Below are 14,540 nucleotides of genomic sequence, written 5' to 3' on the forward strand. Positions count from 1 at the left end.
ATAGAGTTGAATGCAGCATTTTATTTGACAGAGGGTTAAATTGCTAAATAATACTCGAAATCCACTTACTTAGATTTCCGCTGTAGAATATCAGTAGTTTCTACTAGGCTTTGGACAGAAACCATTAGACAGATAATTCCCCATTGAGATGGATAGTCAGTGTCTGACAGGAAGGCACTCTCTGCTGTTGACTGAAAGAAGATCAATATGTTCTAGATGCCAGGAGCATAGACAGTGAAGATGCTGATAGGAGCCTAATTTGTATTCCAAGGTTAGGTGAGTACCATCCAACTTTGTCTGCACTTGGGCACTGGAGGCAGGACAAGAATCTTCTTGACATTAGCTCTGGATCTATTCAATTGCTTAACAGAACCTTGATTAAGCCTGAGAGTTTTGTGCCTTAAAGATAGAAGAATATCCTTGCCTGGATACTTTTGAGGGCACAGATGATAAAACACACATATTTATCACTGCAAAACTTTAACGTTGATCAATAAATAACTTTTTTTTTGTGGGATTGTATCTTGATTTTTTTCTCTGAAAGTATGTCTATGCAGACCAGCAGTATTACCGTTACCTAGGAGCTTATTAGAAATGCAGAATTTCAGGCATCACCTCAGACCTATTGATCAGAATTTATATTTTAAAAAGATCCTGGGTCATTCATAAGCATATTAAAATTTGAGAACCACTGCATTAGATGTTAGTAGCCAAAGAAAGTCTGAAACAATTCATTGAGTTAATTGGTTGAATAGAAATTTCAGAAATATCTATTTGGAGGACCCAATTCACAATTTTGGTTTTATTATCAATATTTGAGTACTTTCCCATCAATATCTGCCTAATAGTTAAAGCTGCTTTTATAAATGCATCACTACTCCAAAACAAATATTGTGACTGTTGGAAGAAATAATCTTCAATTTTTCCAGGCTTCCGTAAGTCTTATTCAGTGCTTAAAATTTCACTAAGTCAGGTCTATTAATTTGCTTTTAACTTTTGTTTTTCTATTTTTGTTTTTTATTCATCTGTTAATTTTACTTTTTCTTTGAAAATTTCCTCCAATTTTTATTTTTAATCCAGGTGCTAGTTTTCATAGAAACTATGGACTTTTACAAGACTTTAGAATGATCTCCTTGTGACATGGAAAGGAAATAGACATATAAAATGACTTTAAAAACATTCAGAAAATACTAAAAATTTTGACACTTATACTCTTGCCAGTATGCCAGATCCACTCCAGAAGATTCACTAACAACAAGCCAAGATGACAAAGTTGAAGGAAGTGACAGTTTTCAACAAAGCATGTATTTAAAAAACTTTCCAACACATTTTTTTTTTGTCTACAGATCCTAATTTATAAAATGAAGTTTTGAAAATCTTAGCTATGGTTCTCAGTTGCTTTTTCCAGCTGATTTTAGAGGATTTCATTTCCAGAATCTTTTTTTTTTTTAAGATTTTATTTATTTATTTGACAGGGAGAGACAAAGCAAGAGAAGGAACACAAGCAGGGGGAGTGGGAGAGGGAGAAGCAGGCTTCCCGTGGAGCAGGGAGCCCGATGTGGGGCTCGATCCTCGATCCCAGGATCCTGGGATCATGACCTGAGCCGAAGGCAGATGCTTAATGACTGAGCCACCCAAGTGCCCCTCATTTCCAGAATCTTTGTTTTTCTGTATCCAAGAACACAATCAGTTACAGAATTTGGTTATTGGAGTTTTCAAAATTTCAGTCGGGTTTAGTGTACCTTGTTCTGAATTGCGTGTGGTATTGGAATGTCAGCCAATATTCTTGCCAGTCATATTAACTATCATGACATAAGCTTGATGATGTTCAGTTTGCCAGTAATTTTGAACCATCAGTCACTTCCATGTCACATCATTAAAAAAAGGTTTTCAAAATACTTTAACATACTTTATCTTATTTAGTCTTTACTGTAATTCTGTGTGGTAGCTTTTATTCATTTAATTAAAAAAAAAGATTTATTTATTTATTTTACAGAGAGGTAAAGAGCATGAGTAGGAGGGGCAGAGAGAGAGCGCATGAAAGAATCTCAAGCAGAATCTCTGCTGAGCATGGAGCTGGACAACGCAGGGCTGAATCCCACCACCATGAGATCATGACCTAAGCCCAAACCAAGAGTCAGGTGCTTGACTGACTGGGCCACCCAGGTGCCCACTGTGTGGTAGCTTTTATTATCTCCATTATAGGAATTTAAAGAATCTAACCAAGGATGATTAATTATACTGATCACAGAGAATAAAGAACAGAGGCTTGAATCCAGGTTACCTGACTTCTAATTCAGTTCCTTCTCCACCACAGAATTTTTCTTTGCTTCCTGTTGATTTTGTTTATATCAGAATTTCCTTAAATATATGCTATCCAGCATATAGGAATCAATTATGTATAATTCAAAGAAATTGATCTTTTACTATAAACTTCATCTATTCTTTTCCCTAATGCTAACCAAGAAGAATGCTTTACTAAGTTTACAGTTTTCTCTTCCAATTCAATTATAATTTGCCCTTCAGTTTAGTAATTCTAAGATCTTAAAATAAGCAGAATTGTAACCCTTTATGATTTTTTTAATGGATTCCTACTTGAAGAAAAATAAGGTAGCACTCCTTTCAGATTTATTACCATTTTAAAAATCAAGTTTCCCCTTAGTTACAGGGAAATTCAGGAAAATAGATAATAAATAATGGCTATCTGTAGCACTTGAAAGCCTTTATTAATAAGCGATGTCAAACCATCTAATGCTTTTCCTCAGAGTTATTATTCACCAACACTTTATGGATTTCTACTTGTTATGTTGCTTCTAAAATGTGGATAGGATTCTCATATTCAGGGAAATATTCTTTTCTTTGTTGAGCTCATTTAAGGATAAGCTAAGTTTAGTTATCATTTTCTTGTGAGACTTGAGCTTTGAAATTTGTAGTTATCATAAAATAATCATCTCTATGGTTTCTGACTGCCCTGTTGCTTTTTATTATTGCTCATTTCTTTTCATTGCAGACTTACTCTTTTTTTTTTTAAAAGATTTTATTTATTTATTTGAGAGAGAGAGAATGAGAGAGAGCACATGAGAGGGGGGAGGGTCAGAGGGAGAAGCAGACTCCCTGCTGAGCAGGGAGCCCGATGCGGGACTCCATCTAGGGACTCCAGGACCATGACCTGAGCCGAAGGCAGTTGCCCAACCAACTGAGCCACCCAGGCGCCCCAGACTTACTCTTAATACTGACTAGTATCTAGGCTAATTGTTTATCATAAATGGATTTTGTTTCTTCTCAGCTGTGGTATTTGTGTGCAGTTCAAGAACAATACAGACTATCTTCTAAGGGTCTAATACTATTTTCCTTCCCTTGGGATGTTAACTAACATTTATAGTTTTTATTCATTCTAAAATAAATGGCCACCACATTTAGGATTATTTTCAGCCTAAACTTTGCACCCTCTCTGTTTCTCTTCAGGATATCTCCATCTAAATGTCCTATTCTCAACTGTGGTTTTGTAAATTGAAAATAGAGTTCCTCTTCCTAACTAAATAGGTAACCTTTCTAACTGCCCAGGATCAACTTTGTTGTGATTATGTACTGCTTTCCTTCTTTAGCATCCTTCATTCAGTTAGTTACTGACTCCTGTGGACTGAATGTTTGTGCTTCCCCAAAATTAATGTGTTGAAGCTCTAATCCCCAATGTGGTAGTATTTGGAGGTGGGGTCTTTGGAAGGTAATCCTCATGGATTGAACCTTTGTGAATGGGATTAGTGCTTTTATAAGAAGAGACATCAGAGAGATAATATCTCAGCCATGTGAGGATACAGCAAAAAGGAGGCCATGTATACACCAGGAAGTGGGCTCTCATCAGAACCTGACCATGGACCCTGATCTTGGACTTCCAGTCTTCAGAACTCTGAGAAATAAATTGTTGTTGTTTAAGCCACTCAGTCTATAGTATTTATCATAGCAGCCAGAACTGACTGAAACACCAAACCTTGGAGTCATGGGCTAAACTGTGTTCCTTTCCCAAGTTTGTATGTTGAAGTCCTAACCCTGGGTACTGCAGAATGTGGTTATATTTGAAGATAAACTCCTTAAGAAGAGGTAATTAAGGTTAGATGAGCTCATTAGGGTGGGCCTTAATCTAATATGACTGGTGTCTTATAAGAAGAGGAAGTTAGGACACAGGCACATACAGAGGGACATCTTTGTGAAGACAGGGAGAAGATGACCATCTACAACCAAGGCGAGGCCCTCAGAAGAAGCTAATGCTGCTTATACCTTGATCTTGGACTTCTAGCCTCCGTAACTGTGAGGAAATAAATTTCTGTTGTTCAAACCACCCAGTCTGTGTACTCTGTTATGGCAGTCCTAGGAAACTAGTACACTTTGGCAGTTCTCTGCAATGTCTCTTGAATTTTGGCCAGTTAAAGAGTTCATGTTGTTTCCTTATTGTCACTTTATTTATATATATTATTCTCTTTTTCTAAAACAGCATTGCATTTTCCATACTTTGGCTGAATTTGGAGAAGTAGCAATTATTTTGAAAAAAGAATTTCCATTCGTCCTTTATTTCTCAACTTAGAAGTAACTTCCTTGGGGGCGCCTGGGTGGCTCAATTGTTAAGCGTCTGCCTTCAGCTCAGGTCATGATCCCAGGGTCCTGGGATCGAGCCCCTCATCGGGCTCCCTGCTCAGCAGGAAGCCTGCTTCTCCCTCTCCCACTACCCCTGCTTGTGTTCCCTCTCTCACTATGTCTCTCTCTGTCAAATAAATAAATCTTTAAAAAAAAAAAAAAGAAGTAACTTCCTTAAGGAGGCATGCCCTTATGCCCGTATTTTGGCTTCCTTTGCATTTAGTGTTTGTCCCAGCTACAGCACTTTTTTTATATTGTACAATGCCAGATTTATTTACTTTTTTGTTTCAAGTTTTTATTTAAATTCTAGTTGGTTATCATGTAGTGTAATATTGGTTTCAGTAGCAAAAAATGAATACTGGTTTCAGGAATAGAATTTAGTGATTCATTACTTACATATAACACCCAGTGCTCAGCACAAGTGCCCTCCTTAATGCCCATCACCCAATTACCCCAACACCCTGCCCACCTCCCCTGCAGCATTCCTTAGTTTGTTCCCTATATTTAAGAGTCTCTATGGTTTGCCTCCCCTCTCTCTCTTTTTTTCCCCTTCCCCTATGTTCATCTGTTTTGTTTTTTAAATTCCACATAGGAGTGAAATCATATGGTATTTTTCTTTCTCTGACTGACTTACTTGGCTTAACATAATACTCTCTAGCTCCATGCACGTAGTTGCAAATGGGACTATTTCATTCTTTTTTCTTTAAAGATTATTTATTTAAGAGAGAGAGAGCAGGAGGAGGGGCAGAGGGAGAGGGAGACAAGCAGATGCTGAGCGGGGAGCCTGATGACATGGGGCTTGATCCTAGGACCCTGAGATCATAACCTGAGCCAAAATCAAGAGTCAGATGCTTATCCAACTGAGTCACCCAGGTGCCCCAAGATTTCATTCTTTTTCATGGCTGGGTAATATTCCATTGTATGTATATATCACATCCTCATTATCCATTTTTCAGTTGATGGACATTTGGGCTTTTTCCATAATTTGGCTTTTGTTGATAATGCTGCTATAAACATCAGGGTGCATGTGCCCCTTCAAATCACCAACTACAACACTTTGTTGTACTATGTTACAGTTGTACATTTTGCTACTTTTCTCCCCCACCTGCTGGATTATAGATGCCTAAGGCCAGGAACTAATTCCTGAAGGTTATTATATTCCTATCACCTACCATAGTGCCTGGCACAAAGAATGTGCTCAATAAATATTTATGAATAAATTACTTTGCATTTTGCTGCATTGACAAGCAATCCCCAAATACCAATGTCTTAAAACAACAGAATGTCTTGCTTAGAATATTGTTCACTGTAGTTCTTCTCCAGCTTCTGCTCTGTGTCATCTTATTCCTGGGTCCATGTTAATGCAGTAGCCACCATTTGGAGTATTGTCTGTTACTGTGTAGAGGCGAAGAGAGAACTTGGTAGTCCTGTAGTAGCTAATAAATTTTCACAGATAGCACTTCTCACATTTCATTCATCAGAGCAAGTTCTGGGCCATATGTGATATCAGTGTGGGGAAGTAATTACAATCCTACCATGTGCCAGAAAGAGAAAAAGCCAGAAATATTTGTGAATAGCACCAGTATATGAAAAACTTCTAGATTGGCATGTACTATATTGTTTTATTTATGATTTTGTCTTTTTAATGTTTTTCTGCTATCTTTACCTTAGCGTGCATGGATTTTGCTAAACTATTACATTTGAATGTGCATTTTTGTCATATTTAATCTGGATCTTATGATCCACCAGAAACTGTTCCAGGGCGCCTGGGTGGCTCAGTCGTTAAGCATCTGCCTTTGGCTCAGGTCATGATCCCAGGGTCCTGGGATCGAGCCCTGCATCAGGCTCCCTGCTCAGCAGGAAGCCTGCTTCTCCCTCTCCCACTCTCCCTGCTTGTGTTCCTTCTCTCGCTGTCTCTTTCTCTGTTAAAAAATAAATAAAAAATCTTTAAAAAAATAAAAAGAAACTGTTCCAGTTTTTCTTTTATATTTTGAACCTTATCTTCTTGGAGGTCTATATAATCTACTTCTTATAGCATATGATCCTACTTGTGCACCATGACCATGGATAGAACATTATAACTTTTCTGCGTCTCAGTTTCCTATTCTGTAAAATGATACACAATCTCAAGTTCCTTCTAGCTCTTTAATTCACATATATGTTAAGTATATATTATTAGTGACTATGTTATTGATGGATTTATTCTTTATTTGGTTGTTATAGAAGTCCATGGTTGGTTTATTAGTAGTAACTTCTTCATATTTCAGTGTAAACATTTTACAGGGGAGTCTCGTGTGTATGATCTTAATTAGAGACTGGTTTTTCTGTCAAAACATAGTTTCTCCCCATGTAGATGACTCTGATGTTACTGATCAGAGTCACTTGAGCATATCTTGGGCTTTCTTTTCTTTTCTTTTTTCTTAAAAATTTTATCCATTTATTTATTTACTTATTTATTTATTTGGAGAGCATGAGTAGGGGGAGGGGCAGAGGGAGAGGGAGAGAGATAATCTCAAGCAGACTCCCTGCTGAGTGTGGAGCCCATCATGGGGCTTGATCCCACGCCCTGAGATCATGACCTGAACTCAAACCAAGAGTCCAGTGCCCAACTTGCTGAGCCACCCAGGCACCCCATATCCTGGACTTTCTAAGCAAGCCAGGGCAATAAGAATCCATAGTGAAAAAAAATCAGTATGTTTGATTATGTATACATTTAAAATTGTGGTAAAAATTAACAAAAATAGTCAAATCAAATGACATTTTGGGGAAAATATTTGCAACACATAAAAATATACAAAGAATTTATATAATTATTATACAGAGAGATCCCATAAACTATTAAGAAAAAAGAAAGTCTATACAGCCACATCCCCACACAGCCAAATGAACATATGAAAAGACACTGACATGGGTACCTGGGTGCCTCTCTTGGTTAAGAGTCTGACTCTTGGTTTTGGCTCAGGTTTTGATCTCAGGATAGTGAGATCGAGCCCCGCATCAGGCTCTGCATCAATATGGGGTCTGCTTGAGATTTTCTCCCTTTCCTTCTCCTTTTCCCTCTGCCCCTCTCCCTGTGTGTGCATACTCTCGCTCTCAAATAAATAAATAAAAAGAAAGAAACAAGAAAAGATGCTGACAAGAGTGGGGGAAATGGGTACTTCTATACACTGTTGGTCAAGTGTAGAATGGTAGAATCCTTTTGGGTAAGATGATACAACCCTTCATGGCACGTATTTTAAAATTGACTATGGACTCTGAGAAACAAACTGAGGGTTCTAGAGGGGAGGGGCGGCGGGATGGCTTAGCTTGGTGATGGGTATTAGAGAGGGCATGTATTGAATGGAGCACTGGGTGTTATAGGCAAACAATGAATCATGGAACACTACATCAAAAGCTAATGATGTAATGTATGGTGATTAACATAACATAATAAAATAGAATAAATTTAAATGTTTATATATTTTAACCCAGCCACCCCAGTTCTTAGAATCTATCTTCTAGAAAGGATAGGGATGCTCAATGAAGCATTGTTTGCAAAAGCAAAAAAATTGGAAGAATTTAAAGATCTCTCAAGGGAAAGTATATCCATAAAATGGAGTAGTATGCATATATTAGAAGAATAAGGGAATAGTAACAAAACAACAGCTAAGATTTATTGAGTACTTAGTATGTTCTCGACAAAATCCTAAATGTTCTTCTAAAGGTAGATTTATAAATATGAAGGGTACTCATCACAAGTGCACTCCTTAATCCCCATCACCTATTTAACCCATTGCCCCACCCACCTCCCTTCTGGTAACTGTTTGTTTTCGATAGTTAAGAGTCAGTTTTTTGGTTTGCCTCTCTCTCTTTGTCCCTTTGCTTGTTTGGTTTCTTAAATTCCACATATGAGTGAAATGATATGGTATTTGTCTTTCTCTGACTTATTTTCCTTAGCATAATACTGTCTAGCTCCATCCACGTCACTGCAAATGGCAAGATTTCATTCTTTTTTATGGCTGAGTAATATTGCATTATATTTATATATATGCATGTGCATATATATATATACCACATCTTCTTCAGCCATTCATCAGTCATTGGACACTTGGGGTGTTTCCATAATTTGACTATTGTAGATAATGCTGTTGTAAACATAAGGGGTGCATGTATCCCTTGTTGCAATGCATGCCGGGTGTTGTATAGAGTGTTGAATTACTATATTGTACACCTGAAACTAATATTACACTGTACGTTAAGTACCTGGAATTTAAATAAAAACTTAAAAAATATGAAGAGTAATATATACATGTGAGTGAAACACACAAGTGAGTGAAAAAGGTTTCTGATCAATATGAAAATAAATGTGAGTAAATGCAAGTATAAATGTATTATTGTAAAGATCCAGATATTTACATTTCTATATATAGCTATATGTAGATATATAGATACAAACATATTTGTATGAATGTAGGAAAAGGTGGGAAGGCTACACTCCAAAGTGTTAATAGTAGTTAATTTTAGGGATTGGATTAGATAGGGGATGCTTTTATTTCTTATATAATCATAAAATTATTAGATTGTGGGTAATTTTTACTGTTTTTTTTCCTGCGTTTCAAATAAAAGTTAAATAAAACATGTTGGTGGTGATGGTACAGGAATAGTAGTGCTCTGCTTCATCATATTAAGTGCGGCTTGATCTGTTAATATAGTTTTTGGTGGAAAATCTTGGGAGAAGAACACCACTAGTTTTGTATTTGGTCATAGAAAACTAGATATTTCATTAAATGGGGAGCCTTAACTCTATCATAATTTATAAGAATACATTTTAAACATAGAAAATAATTATTCCCTTGTTTGGATCAGAAGCTACCAGGGAGAGGGAGATTTTGGTAGTTACAATTGGGGAAGAGAAGGATGAAGACGTGCATTTTGAGAAAGCAGGTGTGGATGAGGTGGAGTTTGGATTACTGTAGTGTCACATGAGGTCTTGATCCCTAAGGAATGGGATGAAGAAAGAGAGGGTAAAAGTTGTTTGATTACTTTGCATATTTGCCTTTGGTTCTTCTATTTGCTGTTTTGCCATGAAAATAACTTCCAAACTCAAGATTGACTGAGTTTAAGTGTTAGGTCTACTCTGGAGGGAGCAAAACTTTATCTGTGGTTCTGCTACCCTCATGCAGCTTCTACGTAGTGACTCCTTTCCTTTTTTCCATTGCCCTGGAGAAGAGAAGACAGAGCTTGCACAGGAAAGAAGAAAAGGATCAAGACTATTTTTGAAGCATTTACTGCTATAAAGTAGTTCAGCAGAAGGGCTGGTTGCTTCTAGGAACCCCACATCTACCACACCCCCGTTATTTTTACATGGCCGCCCCACATCTCTCCAGATTTCAGGTCAGATGTCCTGTGACTTTAGTTCTCTGATGAATTCACAAAAAGTCATTAATTTTCTGTCTGTCCAGCTTTCTTCTTTTACAAATATGAAAGCTACAGTTTCAAGCTGCAGCTACCAGTAAGTGACAAGATTTTAAGTAATTAAGTTACTAAGGCAATGCAGGTAAATTGAATGATGATAAAAATTAAAGAAAACTTGGCAGAAATCTAAAGGATATAAGTTTAGAAAGGATGTATGAACAATATAACTAAGAAAATAACATCAGTCAAGAAAACTTACCAGTTTTTCAAAAATGATTTCTAATTATTTGTAAATACTCATTGAGCATTTACTAAGTGTAATGTATCTTATTAAGTCCTTGCTTACCTTTTAAAATTGAATCTTTTCAGCACCACTCTTAGTTATGTTCTCTTATTATTCCCATTATTAGGAAACTGAGGCACAGAGAGTTTGGTTGACTTGCTGAAGGTCATACTATTAATCAGTTTTGGAACTGGGACTCTAATTCAGGAAGTCTGAAACCCCAGTCTGTCTTCATATAATGAATAAAATGAGGCTACCACTTTTTCAGATATTAAAAGGAAACCAGTTGAACAAAGAAAGAACATGCTGTAAGAAATAGTTCAATAGCAGAAGATACTATAACAGTAAATGAAAGGAGAAATACTCTCAGATTGAAAGGAAGGAAAGAAAAGGAAAGCCTGTGAGGATTTTAGAGCATCCTGACCATGGCAGCATGTCTGACCCAGACAGACAGTTCTAAGAATTGCTTGGAACTGTATTTAAGGTCCATAGGAATAAAACTGTCCATCTTATCTTACTTTTCTTGTACATACCCTCAGACTCCTCTCTGTTATTCAATGGCAGCTCCAGCTCTTGAACTTTGAAAATTCCACTGAAAGTGTTGAAAAAAAGATTCTTTTTTATTTTAAATTGTATCTTCCCACTGTTTGTAGGGGTTATGTGCATTACATTTCTAAAGAATCATTCTCTTTGCCTGAGGAATAAGACAGTTTAAAAATAACCTGTGTTGTGATTAGAAAAGTCTCTGTATAAGGGTACCTGAAAGAAAATGCACACAGGTACCTGTATAGCAGATGGTGGGTGATAGCTTTCTTTTTTCTTTTTTCAGATTTCTTCCTAATAAAAACAATGCCCACCCACCCCTTCAGCAATCACCCATCTATTCTCTGTATCTATGAGTATGGGTTTTGATTTGTTTTATTTGTTTTGTTTTTTGATACCACATGTAACATGTAAGTAAAATTATGCAGTATTTGTTTTTCTCTGTCTGACTTATTTCACTTATCGTATTACCCTTGAAGTCAATTGGCACAGTGGCAAGATTCCATTCTTTTCTATGGCTGACTAGTATTCTTGTGTGTGTGTGTGTGTGTGTGTGTGTGTGTGTATCTCTATATGTATATACATATCTATGTATATATGTATATATATATATATAGATAGATAGATGTATATGAATATGTATATCACATCTTCTTTATCCATTCATCCATCAGTGGACACTTAGGTTGTTTGCATATCTTGGCTATTGTAAATAATGCTGCAATGAATACATAGGTGCATACATCTTTTCCAGTTAGTGTTTTTGTTTTCTTCAGATAGGTAGATACTCAGTAGTGGAATTCCTGGATCATATGGTATTTCTATAATTTTTAATTTTTTGAGGAACCTCCCTACTGTTTTCTATAGTAGCTGCACCAATTTATATTCCCACCAATAGTGCATGAAGGTTCCATTTTTCCTACATCCTCACCAACACTTGTTGTTTCTTGTGTTTTTTACTAGCCATTCTGACTTGTGTGAGGTAGTATCTCACTGTGGTTTTGATTTGCATTTCCCTGATGATTAGTGATGTTGCAAATCTTTTTCATGTGTATGTTGGTCATCTCTATATCTTCTTTGGCAGGAAAAATGTCTATTCAGATCTGTCCATTAAAAAAAAAAGATTTATTTGTTTGAGAGAGAAAGGGAGAGAGCAGGGAGGGGCAGAGGGAGAGAATAATCTCAAGCAGACTCCCGGCTGAGTGCAGAACCCGATGTGGGGCTCAATCTCATGACCCTGAGGTCATGACTTGAGCCAAAATCAAGTCAGACGTTTAACCGATGGAGCCACCCAGGCACCCCTTCTGCCCATTTTTAATTCGTCTTTTTTTGTTACTGAAATATGAGTTCTTTATATATTTTAGATATTGAACTCTTATCAGAGACATGATTTAAAAATATCTTTTCTCATTCAGTAGGCTGCTTTTTTGGTTTGTTGATTTTGTTATTGTGTGTGCAGAAGCTTTTTAGTTTGATTTAGTCCAGTTTGTTTTTGCCTTTTTTCCCTTGCCTTTGGAGTCAGATCAACAAAGCTTTGCTAAGACTGATGTTAAGGAGCTTACCAACTAGGTTTCTTCTGAGATTTATGCTTTCAGGTCTTATGTTCAAGTCTTTAATCCATTTTGAATTAATTTTTGTGTATGGTGGAAGATAGTGGTCCAGTTTCATATTTTTGTGCTTGTGGTTGTCCAGTTGTCCCAACGCCAGTTATTGAAAAGACTGTCCTTTCCCCACTGTATATTCTTGCCTCTTTTGTTGTAAAGTAATTGACCATATATGTGTGGGTTTATTTCTGGGCTCTCTATTCTGTTCCATTGATTTATGTATCTGCTTTTTTTTTATTATGTTATGTTAATCACCATACATTATATCATTAGTTTTTGATGTATTGTTCCATGATTCATTGTTTGCGTATAACACCCAGTGCTCCATTCAGTACGTGTCTCCTTAATACCCATCACCAGGCTAACCCATCCCCTCCCCTCCCTCCCATCTAGAACCCTCAGTTTGTTTCTCAGAGTCCGTAGTCTCTCAAGGTTCGTCTCCCACTCTGATTTCCCCCCTTCATTTTTCCCTTCCCACTGTCATCTTTTTTTTTTTTTAACATATAATGTATTATTTGTTTCAGAGGTTCAGAGGTGATTCATCACTCTTACATAATTCACAGTGCTCACCATAGCACATACCCTCCCCAATGTCTATCACCCAGCCACCCCATCCCTCCCACCCCCCACCACGCCAGCAAGCCTCAGTTTGTTTCCTGAGAGCTTTCCTCTGAAGGTCAGGAACACAGCAGGGATGTCCACTATCACCACTGCTATTCAACATAGTACTAGAAGTTCTAGCCACAGCAATCAGACAATAAAAAGAAATCAAAGGCACCCAAATCGGCAAAGAAGAAGTCAAACTCTCACTCTTTGCAGATGATATGATACTTTATGTGGAAAACCCAAAAGACTCCACCCCAAAACTGCTAGAACTCATACAGGAATTCAGTAAAGTGGCAGGATATAAAATCAATGCACAGAAATCAGTGGCATTCCTATACACCAATAACAAAACAGAAGAAAGAGAAATTAAGGAGTCTATCCCATTTACAATTGCACCCAAAACCATAAGATACCTAGGAATGAATCTAACCTAAGAGGCAAAGAATCTGTACTCAGAAAACTATAAAATACTCATGAAAGAAATTGAGGAAGACACAAAGAAATGGAAAAACGTTCCATGCTCATGGTTTGGAAGAACAAATATTGTGAAGATGTCAATGCTACCTAGAGCAATCTACACAATCAATGCAATCCCTATCAAAATACCATCCACTTTTTTTTCAAAGAAATGGAACAAATACTCCTAAAACTTGTATGGAACCAGAAAAGACCCCGAATAGCCAGAGGAATGTTGAAAAAGAAAAGCAAAGCTGGTGGCATCACAATTCCGGACTTCCAGGTCTATTACAAAGCTGTCATCATCAAGACGGTATGGTACTGGAACAAAAAGAGACACATAGATCAATGGAACAGAATCGAGAGCCCAGATAAGTATGTGTTTTTATGCATTTTTTAAGAAAATGGCATCGACCATTGCCTCTGTCTCCAGGGAGAGTTTCAACTGTTCCTTGCTCCTTTGGCAGATGTTTTTTTTATTTTTGATTATTTTTTATTTTTTTAAGATTTTATTTATTTATTTGACAGAGAGACACAGTGAGAGAGGGAACATAAGCAGGGGGAATGGGAGAGGGAGAAGCAGGCTTCCTGTGGAGCAGGGAGCCTGATGTGGGGCTTGATCCCAGGACCCTGGGATCATGACCTGAGCCCAAGGTGGACGCCTAACGACTGAGCCACCCAGGCACCCCTGGCAAATGTTTTTAGATTAGCAAAGAAATTGCCTTCACATATAGTCTAGGCACTTTTCAAATGCTGTTTTTTTAGCTGGGTCTCTGGGCAAGTGAGACTGTACGTGAGCCCTTTAAAAAGGGAATCTCAGTTTCCTGCGGCACGTTGGGTCACTTGGAAGTCTACCCCATTGTCTTTCTAAGCCAGATGTTTTGGGGGGCTCATTTTTTTCCCTTTGCAGATCCTAGGGGTTGGGTGCCTGATATGGGCACCAACCCCTTCCTCCTCCAAGAGAAGCACCAGACTAATGAGATCCCTCCCTGTTGTGTCAACATGCCAGCGGTGGGGTTTTGGCG

This window comes from Callorhinus ursinus, unplaced genomic scaffold (assembly GCF_003265705.2).
Source record: "Callorhinus ursinus isolate GAN/ISIS: 27379988/994484 unplaced genomic scaffold, GSC_fseal_2.0 scaffold8, whole genome shotgun sequence".
In the NCBI taxonomy this organism is placed as follows: Eukaryota; Metazoa; Chordata; class Mammalia; order Carnivora; family Otariidae; genus Callorhinus; species Callorhinus ursinus.